General features: G+C 39.1%; 1 pseudogene; it reads left to right on the forward strand.

The window, feature by feature from the left end:
* The first annotated feature begins 206 nt into the window (after positions 1–206).
* Positions 207–1,961, forward strand: LOC147790948 (uncharacterized; annotated as a pseudogene).
* Positions 1,962–13,457: the final 11,496 nt, after the last annotated feature.

Here is a 13,457-nt window from a genome sequence, read left to right on the forward strand (position 1 = left end):
TCTTGAAAGTGAAAAATCTATATTCTGAAATTTTAGAATTAGATGCTGAGGAGCCAATGAGTGATGCTCGATTACGATGTTATCTTATTCGTGGATTACGAAAAGAATTAATGCCCTTTGTTTCCTCAATACAAGGGTGGGCAAATCAGCCTACAGTAATTGAACTAGAGAATCTTTTTTCAAATCAGGAAGCCTTAGTTAAGCAAATGACTAGCAGCAATGAGTTTTCTCCAAAGTTAGAAGATGCGTTGTATGTCAAAGATCAAAGGAGACAAAATTATCATTCAAAACCTTCATCCAGTAATGGGAATAAACTTAGAAGTGAGGAGTCATCAAAGAAGCCATTTAAAGCTTGTTACAGGTGTGGAAAACTTGACCAATTTAAACGAGATTGTCAGGTGAAAGTGGTGTGTCATCGTTGCGGAAAGCTAGGCCATATTAAGCCAAATTGCCGAGTCAAAATGCAAGAATCCGAAGCAAATACTGTACATGAAAGTAAAAATTCTTCCGATCCAATTTGGGAATACTGCTTAACCACTGAGGTTCTTGACCAGCCAACAAACGTTGTACATCAAGATGATGTTTCTACAGATGATGCAAATTATGCCGCCCCTGGTGACCCTTCTGTTTATTTCACGGCCTTGGATTTGGGATTCGACGAAAATGATGATTTCGAGCTAACCTTTGGCGATCTTGATGGTCCTTTCCTTTCTAACGAAAATGATGATTTCGAGCTAACCTTTGGCGATCTTGACGGTCCTTTCATTTCCTCTAAGGCTGACGATTTCCTCATCTCCGAAGATTTGGATCAAACTACCAATTCGGTTGACGTACAGGCTGACCGAGAAGCTTCTGGGGTGCTGCTATTCGTGCTTGCAGTTTTGCATGCTCTCTAGGATCTGGAAGCTCTGCGGTTTCATGCAAGCAATCCCCTAATGAAGGTGAGTTTCTAAACTATCAATCTTCTGAATTAAGAACCCAGGTAGTTAGTGTTTTTCAACCCATTCTGGTGGATGGGACTTAAAGAGTCCGAGGATTGTAAATTGTTCTTCCCTAGAGCATGGTAGCGGTGGTAGTGATCATGAATTCTCAGGTGAGAGCCAGCGTCGTCTCACGACTCGGGTTCTGGAAATTTCGGTTATAGTGTCTCTAACGGAATGGATTGCCCATCTTTTAATGCGGGGTATTACGATGTCATTGTCGATCAGAAGATTAAATTAGAGGAAATAGAAAAAATTTGCATGACGAAGAGGAAGAAAGACCTGGATGAAGGAAACCCGGATTTGAGATTAGAAAGTATCAATCCCCAATTGAGTTCCTGTGCTCTAAATGAAGATGAAGAGAAGAGGAAGACGAGGTTGATGAGGAATGGAGAGAGTGCGCAACTTTCCAGGTAGGGGAAAAAGCATTATGAAGAGGAGTTGGAGGACAAATTGAGAAGTATGCATTCAACTATTGCTGAATTGAATAGTAAGATATCTTTTGTGATGATTGAGAATGCAGGCCTGAGACAGCAGCTGAGTGGCAGTGGTATGTGTCAGCCTCCTTCTCTTGCTAGGAGTAAAAAGAATGAGAGTAAGAGGGCTGTGGGAAGAACTAAGAAGGTTTCCAGTATTAATTTTCTAGGTCTGTTGTTCTTTATTATGCTTTTTGGAGGTCTAGTTCAGGTAGTGAATGACATATTTGGCAATGTTGAAGGAGTTCCTGGCACGTTAGCATTTGTTGGTGATAGGTTATACAATCAATCGAGAGTTAGTAAGTATTCGAATTTATCTCGTGAGAAATCTGATACTTTGAACCTCTTAATATGTGAGGAAATTCATAGGAAAGAGGCGGACAATTTCGATGCCTATTCTAATGCAGGCTGGTCGAGAGAATTGGGGATGTCTTCGAAGCTTTCTGAGAAGACGATTTTCTGGGAAGAGTCCGGCCATGACTATGCTTCGTTTCTCAAGGAATGAGGGATTTTGAGAACCCGAGCAGATCGAGCGCGGTTGAGAGAGGAGGCTTCTGATGGGCATATGACAATTGGTAGGGTTTTATTTGAGCACCCACTCTTCAAGGAGGCTCTTGTTAGCTTCAAGAGGGCTTGTGAGCTGCAACCTACTAACGTGAGGCCTCATTTTAGAGCTAGGAACTGCTTGTATGTTCTTGGAAGATACAAAGAGGCAAAGGAAGAGCTTCTGTTGGTATTGGAGGCGGCGGAGATTCTTTGTCCTACCCATTTTAGAGCTTTGAAATTGCTGGGGAGTGCTTTATTTGGAGTAGGGGGAATATAGGGCTACCGTTAAGGCTTTAGAAGAGGGCATACTTATGAAACCAGATTATGCTGATCCTCACTGTGATTGTAGATGCTTTGTATAATTTTGGTGGACTTTACGTGGACTTGGGATTGTTTTTCCACCATTCTTGCTCCCATTTGCACAGGTCCCCCTTGAAAAGAGAAAGCGGGTGGCATACGATGCTATTGTATGTCGACTTGTGAATGATTGTGGCACTTATATCAGAAAATTTGATGCAATCAGGTATATCAAATTGTTGAGGGCCATATATGTTCCTAGTCAAGGATCGAGTGAGATAATGGAAGTCCATGGGCAGACATACGGTTGCACCAAGTTGAATTTTTTCATAAAGCTCTCGAAGTTATTGAGAAATAAGCTTGCACTAAGGGAGGCTGTCAAAATTAGTGCAACTTATTGTTAGATGGAATTAATCAAGTTGTTAAGCTATTCAATTTGATTAGGAGTCAACCTCAATGGTGTATTTTAGTTGAGTCTTTGTAGGAGTTATTTATAGGATTTATTTCGGTTTAAATAGAAGCCTTACGCTTGGTAAAACACAATCATAGAAAAGCAGTTCATTATTTTAGTTGTCTCTGTATTATCCTCTTTGATCTTTGAGTAATAATAATTTCATATTTATTCACACCTTTGAGCGTGAGATATTGTGACAGAGAGAGTTCTAATTAAGTTGAGGTCAGATCAACTCTGAGATCAAAGCAACAAGAGTCGAAGACTGGTGAGAAAATACTATGGACCAGTCAAAGTTATTCACAAGATCGGAAAGAGGTCGTACAGGATCCATTTCCTCCCATGGATGCAGACTAGCCCCGTTGTCCACGTCAGTAACATTTAACGCTACTCTTCCGAAGTAAAAGACGTCAAGCCTAGATAGGTGACAGGACCTCACACATAGAAGAAGAATCCGGAAGCAAGATGTAGGGTGAACTTTGCGGAGGAGACGCCAAGAGCCAATGAACCAAGAAGCAATTTTCAACAGCTCCATACAGTTTTGACAAGACTCCACAACACTGAAATCAGCTGGAACCACATTGAAGAGACCTAAAATTCAACCTCAGCCTACAACATAGAGTTGTAAAGAGTCGGTTGACAGAGACGTCAACCAATTGAGTGGGGGAAGATGTCACGGTCATGCTTGTCCAAAGCATATTGCCTATGGCCGCATGACAGATGTCCCAGTCTTGCTTGTCTAAGTCGGTTGACAGGGAGGATGTCACGGTCATGCTTGTCTAAAGGATGTTGCTTATGGCCACATGACAGATGTCTCAGTCTTGCTTGTTCGAGTCAGTTGACAGAGACGTCAACCAATTGAATGGGGGAGGATGTCACGGTTATCTTGTCCAAGGCGTGTTGTATATGGTTGCATGCCCATTTCAAACCCCTTTTTCATGCTTTCATCTTAGATAGATCTTTACCATTTCATATCGGGTCAATACGGGGGTGTATGACCATTCACCAGAATCACGTCTACACCCGCCTGGGCAAAAATGCCCCAAAATGTTCTATAAGGGGATATGACTAGTTGTCAACTTCTTCCTACCCGATAGTTATATGCAGTAAGCCGTTGTTGTTGCCTTTTTGCTTACATTCCCATATAACACCAATTTCAAATTTTCAAATCTTGCTTTCAAAACACTCTTTCGAAATCTCTCGGCCCTCGTTTTAAAAAACTTTCTTCTTGAAACGGGGCCAGAGGCTCGAGTATACGTCGCTTGGCCGTAGGTGACTCAAGAAAAAGTAGGCTTAACTCGCTGCTGGGAAGTGAGTGCCGCACAATCGCAAGTCCGCTGCCATCAAAGTGCGATTGTGACACTCAGCGTACTAGTAACGTGACCTAAGACATTGCATAACTACTCTGGTTCTGCCGCCTTACTTGCTTTGATATATGTATGTTTTACTAGAGAGATAATCTGTCGGTTACCTAGTACACAAAAATCATGATCTAAGCATTCATGAAAGTTTAATAAAAGAATATTCCTAAAGATCAAGTAAACACAGACAATCCCTACATACATGCTCAATAGATTAACAACGTCCATCTAGCACTCAGAGCGCATATCACAACACTCCCATCTTCCAATCACGTGCGCCTTGTGTCTACTTCTTGGCCAACCGCGCCTCTCCACTCGTTGTGCGACACGCGTCCTCCCTTGTTTTGCCTACGAAATTTGGATTTCAAGATTCTGATGAGTTTTTCGACCTCTTCCCATTTTTATATCTTTTTATATAGAATCCATCTCTATTTGGTTCTTTCATGAAAGTTGTAGAGTTCTATTCCATCTACATTAATGTATTTTTCTTGGAATTTTTCATCAAATATGTGCAAATTTGTTCACGATCAAAGTTGGCTAAAACATATTTTCTTACCGTTCTTGGAGGCTTCTCGAAACTCCTACTTTCGACTCGATTCGACTTTAGACTTGTAACGACCATAAATTTCTATTTACCTAGAGCCGTTACCGTCATCATAACGTAACTATTTTATGCGAAAATAAGAATTTAAACTATATAATAAAACATAAACTTCATCTTAAAACAGTCACGGACTTATGTGGTCTAAAACATCTTTGAAACAACACAACAAAATACTAAATGAAATAAATAAGTGTTAAAATTACAAACACACTACTCTAACCAAAGTCTAAGAAAATAAGTAGAACTACCCTATGCTTGTGTCATGGTCTTGAATTGCAATGACGAAATAAGCTGTATAGGGTGTCTTGCCTTTACTTGGAATTGAAGTAGCACACGGCTTGAGTATTTTAGAAATACTATGTAAGTGACCTCATTATTGGAGTCAGAGAATGCAAACACATTCAACTCATGATCCAGGGACCTATTGTTAAAACCATCATAGGGGTAGCCTCCAAACTTGACAAATCGTATGTGTAGTACTTCCCTACACACGACTCTCGTGTGCGAGCGTGGATCCCCAGGCGGTTCGCACCGTCCTGGACCCATCATAGTCGAGCTAGCTGTCTGTAACGACGTTCGGAGGTAAGCAGACCCCTGAGTGTCATGCGAGGCATGCTCATCATCATCATAATCGTGTGCGCGTCTGTATTCATCATCATAAATGGAGAAGTAACCGGATATATATGTATACAAAAATGCATGAGGTCCCTATAGTATTCATCTTTAAATTATTCTTATGACACATTACCCTAGTAACATGGAGACATTGGTCTTCATACATTCATCATTGTTAACACCAAATAGGATTGTGTCTTAGAAAACGCATCGTCATAATGCTTAAACGCATTTAATACACACATCATCTTAATATAAAATATCATCATATTAAATCATCTCATCATCATTCATCTTACATCATCATATTTTCATGCATCATCATCATCATGTCATCATATCATGTACATCCTCACATATTCATATAACGTCATCACAATATCACATAACGTCATCACATCATCACATAGCGTCTTCACATACTCATATAACGTCATATTATCATCTAAGACCATAGTCTAATAAGTTTTTTTTTTCCAGTCAGAGTCAAGCCGAGTGAGTTACACCCATCACGCATATATAAGGAGGCTAGAGAATGCGCGGGTCTTCGAGTTGGGTCGGGTTACGTTCTCGGGCGGGCAAGTATCCATTGCACCGTGTGGCTCACTGGGCCGTGAGCGTATGTTGGGTCACAAGCATCTTCTATTGGGTTGAGCTGGATTGTGGTCGTGTGCGTTGGTTGAGGGCTGCGTAATCAGACATGGCCCATGGGTCCAATTCGGTCTAATGAGTCCCTTTACATACTCAATAAGATCCCTTCTACTTCCATTTTCTTGCTCTACAATCTTTTCAATAAACTTTAGAAGATAAAAACATACACTAATGATCGTTATCATTTGTGTTATGAAAATATCGACATATTTCATTCTCCCCCTTGCTATTTTGAAAATAATTTTCATGAAATTCTAAATGATATTGACCCATACAAACATCTTTTGTAATGACAATCCAAAAACCCTCGTGAGGCACGTACAAATTTCATGATGTAAATCAATGAGACGGAGCATATGATATCTCGTTATGTATCGTTCTCCCACTAAATACAATCTATGCTAAATTGATTTATCTAAATTTCTGGATCTGCCATTTTCATAATTCTAATGTTGATTAAGGCTTATCACAATAGATACTTGATAGACGAAACCTTCTCACCTACTTGTTTGCTATAAGCAACTTCATGTAAGCACGTGGAATTGAATTCCAAATTCCAATTTGTTCCTCACGTCGATGATAAACTAAAATTTACAAAAATTATGAAATTTACTTCTAGACATTCTTCCATTTCTTCTATCGTTTCTTTCATTTCTTTCACGTATTTTTATATATAACTTTAATTTTTCTTTTCAACTCTAATCTCAATTTTAAAGTTTTTGTATCTACCACAACAAAAAGTAAGAACTAATTGATTTACCGATTATAGTTATTTATTTATTTATTTATTTTAATTTCGTTATGGTTCTAGATCAAGAATTTACAATATATATATATTATTTATTAAATCACTTCGCTAGGTCTACATTCTATGTCCTGCAATACAATAATAAAATTTAAGGTTTTGGATATAAAGGAATTTGTTAAAGTTTTAAAGTTAAGTTTATGGATGGTTTAGAATATAAAGATGAAATTTATATTTTTTAAAAAAATACTTAATTAAAAGTTTTGTAAGGGTATAATTCTTTTGGTCTCTTTTCTTCATATAAAATATAAAGTAAAATTTATCTCTATCAATTTATGTTAAATGAGGGGAAGGTTTATGCCAATTTATATTTTGTTCGACAGATTTAAAAAGAAAATCATCTCTTTCTTTACATTATTTAATTCTAAAAGTATTGAGAAAACAATTTGATTGAAGAGGTTTTAAAAATTTAAGTTCTATTTTTAATTTTCAGAGAAAATTAAGTAAATACAATCTAGATGATATAATTTAGACGGTGATTCTATTATTATACAAAATTCTTAACAAAGCAAAATTTAATATAAAACAAAGTTGAATGTCTTAGTTGCAATATAAAAAAAATGGATATTGGTGAATTAGAGATATATATTAGAAACTTGATGATATGATGAAATGAATTGAATTATATTCAAAATTATCTATTTAGCTAGATACGTAGACAAGTATGAAACTTTTATTTTTATTTTTTTTATATTGGAATTAGATTCGCAAATGTAATGTACGTGGATTCATAAGTTGAAGGTGAAGAAGGAGGAGTAGCATATGTATATATAAAGGTGAAAGTGGTAAACAATTGACCTAAGGCAAAACAAAGCAAAGCAGAAGAATTACGAGGGTTTCTTAATATATTAGAGTTACCCTGTCCATCAAAGCTCAAGATGACGTTTGGAGTCATAGGAGGTGTGGTGGATTCGATCGGACAAGTAGGTGGTAGTAAGCTTGGAATTTTCGAACCGATTGGGAATTTGGCCGACCAAATTATTCTTGGAATCGCACAATTTGCACTGAATTTTATTGCCCAGGCGTTAGGGCTCGAGCTGAGGTTGAAGGGTTTGATAGATGCTAGAGTCCAAGTGTCGTTGAACGGGAAGCTCTATTACTTTAAGATGGAAGTGGAGGCCGTCATCAATGGCGTATGGGTAGCTCAATATTATGAATGTGAAGTTTTTGTTCCGCTCATTGGCGTTTGGGAATGCAGATCTTACAAGCTTTGCCAACCCAACTAATTCCCTCTCCTACCAACTCTATATGAAATGAATTATGCATACCTATGCTCTTTCATCAATCAATGAAATAAACCTTATTATCTAAATCTCTCTTTTCACCTAATCTATCAATCTTCCGCTCATTGCTTTCAAATCATATAAAATAAATTATAAGATATATAGTGCCATTTTTGAGGTTTCGAGAAATCGGACAACAACGAAAAGAAGATAATGGAAATAAAAGAATAAAGAAAAAAAGAAAAGAAAAGGGGAAATGGGTGATTATAAAATACTCAGTAAGCAGCCTACATGTAGGCTCTCATCGCATTCTTAACCTAATATGTTTCCACGAGCTTGCCATAGAGTCCTAAGAAGTTCAGCCTAGTTCAGGAAACCGTGAATGTTACCTCACACCACACTAGTGTCTATCACAAGTTATTCAATTTGTGTAGTCCCTTATCTTCTCTCAGAGTAGGTTTCCTCCACACACTGGAGTAGCTTCTCACAATATTGCTTATGTTGTGCCTCGTCCACTCTCAGGTGGGTTTATTCTACATACAATATTATATCCTCAATCATCTACTTGTTTAGTCACTCGTCCCCTCTAAAGGCGGGTTATCAAACACACAATAGTGATTCCTTATGCTATCTACTTATGTAGTCCTTCATCCACTCTCAATGCGGGGTATTGTAAAAATAGTAGCAATTTCTCATGTCATCCATTAATGTAGTCCTTCGTCCCTTCTCAAGGCAGGTTATTATATACATAATGGTAGCTCATTATATCGTCTACTCACGTAGTATATCTTGGGTGTCGTGGAGATATATTAGGTTATAGGGCGTCTAGGTGGATTTGGTCACAACAAACATTTCTAGATCGCTCGTGATTTTCTCCTCGTAGCTAAGCCAAATTTCGGGATGCACCTAGATCTCTGATTGTCGTTGATGATCCTAGGGTGCTCAGTGTCACGGTCATGCTTGTCCGAGGCATGTTGCCAATGGTTGCATGCCTATTCCAAGCCCCTTTTTCATGCTTTCATCTTAGATAGGCCTTTACCATTTCATATCGGGTCAATACGGGGGTGTATGACCATTCACCAGAATCACGTCTACACCCGCTTGGGCAAAAATTTTCCAAAATGTACTATAGGGGGATATGACTAGTTGTCAACTTCTCCCTACCCGATAGTTATATGCAGTAAGCCGTTGTTGTTGCCTTTTGCTTACATTCCCATATAACACCAAATTTCTAAAGCCGACAGGTTCAACGAGATGGCACGCCACCTTGAAACAACGCCTATCCTTGAGTTAATTACTAGGGTCGAGACCCTAGAAGACAAGGCCACAAGAGCTAGTATCTTTGAATGTGGGGATTGTTCGACAGGCTCTGTTGCTCGAACGGCGGAACGCACCGAAGGCTTAGACAATGCTCAACTAGCGATCATCCAGATGGTCTCAAAATTGTCTGAAGACTTTAGAGAATCCCTTAGAGCCGAAGTTGTTAGGTTATGGAGCCTGTTGCTTATTTATGGCTTGGTCAACGGTTATATCCGGTAAAGTTATATTTGGTAAAGCTATATCCGGTAAAGCTATATATGGTAAATAGCTATATATAGTAGATGGTTAAATCGGGTAAAGCTATATATAGTAAATAGCTATATATAGTAGATGGTTAAATCTGGTAAAGTTATATATAGTAAACTGAACTATATATATATCCCGTCCGGTAGAGCTTTGAAAATGTACTTTCTATTCTCTGTAATTCTCTCTTACTGTACATACGTGAAGTCATCAATAGAAAAATCCTTTTAGCCAGAGTTCTCCTTGCACTTTTCTCTATCCTGTTCTTTGTGTTCATCTAGATCGAGCGTGTGCGTTGTTGTGCGATCCTAACAACTGGTATCAGAGCTAGGCGAAATTCACCACGATCTGTGAAGATGGAAAGTTCAAAAATTGGAATTGGGAAGTTCGATGGATCCGATTTCTGTTTCTGGAAGATGCATATTGAAGATTATCTGTACCAGAAAGATCTTCACGAACCTCTATTGAGGGTGAAGCTGGATACCATGACCACGGAACAGTGGAAGCTCAAGGATCGACAAGCCTTAGGGATAATCCCGTTGACGCTATCCAGAAACGTGGCGTTTAACATCATCAAGGAGAAGACAATGTCAGATCTGATGAAGGAGCTGTCAAATATGTACGAAAAACCATCGTCTATGAACAAGGTGTATTTGATGCGTAGATTGTTCAATCTACAGATGTTTGAAGGTGGACCTGTTGCTGATCATATAATTGAATTCAATATGATCATAAGTCAACTGAGTTCGGTGGAAATTAATTTCGAAGATGAAATTAAAGCGTTGATTTTGATGTCATCCTTACCCGAGTCATGGGATACTGTTGTTGCAGCAATCAGCAGTTCCCGAGGATCTGATAAACTGAAGTTTGGTGAAATTCGAGATGTAGTTCTCAGCGAAAGTATTCGCAAACGAGAAACTGGAGATTCATCAGGCAATGCTCTCAGTGTTGATCGAAGGGGAAGAAGTAAACCAAAGGGCCTAAACAAAGGGCGATCAAAATCAAAGAACCGAGAAAAATCTCCAAATAGACCAAACGTAACGTGTTGAAATTGTGGAGAAAAATGTCACTTTCGTACAGGTTATACAAGACCAAAGAGGAAGCAGAATCACAAATCTAGAGATGATGATGATTCTATAAATTCCGCAGAAGACATTGGGGATGCTCTAATCCTCAGTGTGGACAGTTCGATTGAATTCTGGATTTTTGATCCAGGTGCATCTTTTCATTCGTCTCCAAATAAAGAGTTGTTCCGAAATTTCAAGTTTGGAAATTTCGAAAAGTGTATCTTGCCGACAACAAAGATTTGGAGATTAAAGGAAAAGGAGATGTCTGCATAAAAACTCCGGTAGGAAATGAGTGGACATTAAAGGATGTCAGATATATTCCTGGTCTCAAAAGAAACCTGATCTCTATTAGTCAGTTGGACAGCACAGGTTATGCAACAAAGTTAGGGAATAGTTCGTGGAAGATTAAGAAGGGTGCTATGGTGGTAGCACGTGGCTCAAAATCTGGAACCTTATACACCACTGCAGGGTGTATGAACATAACTGCTGTTGCTGAGAGTGCTTCAAATTAATGTCTACGGCACAATAGACTTAAACCTATGAGCGCGAAAGGAATGAAGAGGCTGGCTGCGAAAGGATTTTTAGAAGGTCTGAAATCTGTTGATGTGGGTCGTCGTGAGAACTACGTTATGAGCAAGCAGAAACGAGTTAGCTTCACAAGGACCGCCAGAGAATTGAAGAAAGTGCGGTTGGAAATGGAACCAGATGTGGAGCAAGGTTCCAAGACCATGAAGCAAGTGGGAGTTGAGCTTGAGTTGCAGGGAAACTCACCTAGTGATGTTGTAGCAGATACTCAAGAAACTCCTAAAACTACTGCTGAGGAACCAGATATGGAGCAAGGTTCCAAGACAACAAAGCAAGTGGGAGTTGAGGTTGAGTTGCGGAGAAAATCACCAAGTGATCTTGTAGCAGATACTCAACAAACTCCTGAGGTTGTTGCGGAGGAATCAGCAGTGGAGCAAGTGACACCTGAACTGGTGTTGAGAAGATCATCCTGTACTATAAGAGTACCATATATGTATGTATCTTCATTACACTATCTGTTGCTGATGAAAGGGAACCACAACCCTTTGATGAGGCCTTACAATTGGAGGATACAACCAAGTAGGAGCAAGCCATGGATGATGAGACGTCTAGGCTTCAAAAATGCATTGTACTGAGGCTGAGTACGTGACAATAGTTGAAGCTGGAAAGAAGACGATATGGATGACTGACTATCTGGAAGAATGGGCAAGAAGTAGCACGAAGATATTCTTTACAGAGATAGTCAGAGTGTCATACAGTTGGCGAAGGAACCCGGTCTATCATTGAAAGAGAAAACACAGAAGACGATACCATTTCACTTGCAGGTTAGTGAAAGATGGTGATGTGTTTGGAGAAGATAGAGGGTGCAAAGAATCCAGCAAACATGTTGACAAAAAGTGTTGATGTTGGAATATTGAGGTTGTGCAAAGCTTCAATTGATATGGTGCCATGAAGACCATGAAGATGCTCATGGTCGTTTGAGAATGAAATTCTTGGTTGACTAGATCAGTCTCCAAGTGGGAGAATGATTAGGTTATGGAGACGGCTGCTTATTTATAGCTTGGTCAACGGTTATATCCGGTAAAGCTATATTTGGTAAAGCTATATTCGGTAAAGCTATATATGGTAAATAGCTATATATAGTAGATGGTTAAATCTGGTAAAGCTATATATAGTAAACTGAACTATATATATATCCCATCCGGTAGAGCTTTGAAAATGTACTTTCTATTCTCTGTAATTCTCTCTTACTGTACATACGTGAAGTCATCAATAGAAAAATCCTTTTAGCCAGAGTTCTCCTTGCACTTTTCTCTATCTTGTTCTTTGTGTTCATCTAGATCGAGCGTGTGCGTTGTTGTGCGATCCTAACAGAAGTGGTGGATCTAAACACCAAACTAAAGCTCACTATGAGAGCGGTGGGGAAACAAACCCCAATTGGGGGTGTAGCACGATTTAACAAGGTAAAGGTTCCAGAGCCCAAAACCTTATTTGGGGTTTGAGATGCCAAGGCTCTAGAGCACTTTATCTTCGACCTTGAACAATACTTCCTAGCCACAAATATCGTGGCAGAGGAAGGGAAGGTAACGTTGGCGACAATGTACCTAGCCGACGACACAAAGTTATGGTGGAGGTCCAAGTACATGGACATTCAAGATGGTCGATGTACTGTGGACACTTGGGATAACTTGAAACAAGAACTCTGCTCTCAGTTTCTCTCGGGTAATGTCGAGATAATAGTCAGAAGAAAATTAAGAGAGCTGAGGCATACGGGCAGTATCCACAACTATGTTAGGCAGTTTTCTGGGCTTATGTTAGATATTCGTGATATGTCCGAGACAAACAAGATCTTCAATTTTATTATGGGGCTGAAGCGGTGGGTGAAAACCAAACACTACGAACAAAGAGTTCAATCCCTTTCTACTGTTAGATAAATCCCTACCTTTGAGTGAGGGTGATCTGTAACTTTTAGTTAACTATTTTTTAGGTAACTTTAAACCCACAAAATTAGAGTGAGTGGGAAGTACGCCTCGAGCAAAAGCGCCTGAATTAAGTTTTCCACATCTTTCCATTTTTAAATGTAATTTATTATTTAAATATCCCAACTAATGACAAATGAAATTCATCGGGTCTTCAGCGCATACTTTCTCCCTCTGGTAGTCTTCCGTTTATTTTTTTTCTTTCAACAAATTTCCTTCGGCCATTTTTATTCCGTCGACGATTTCCTCGCGATTGTCAGAAGTCAACATCCACAGCCTATGTTGTTGCCGAACGATTGTTTGATCTTGATAGC

Source organism: Cucurbita pepo, chromosome 10, assembly GCF_057944985.1.
Source record: "Cucurbita pepo subsp. pepo isolate OVF chromosome 10, ASM5794498v1, whole genome shotgun sequence".
NCBI lineage: Eukaryota > Viridiplantae > Streptophyta > Magnoliopsida > Cucurbitales > Cucurbitaceae > Cucurbita > Cucurbita pepo.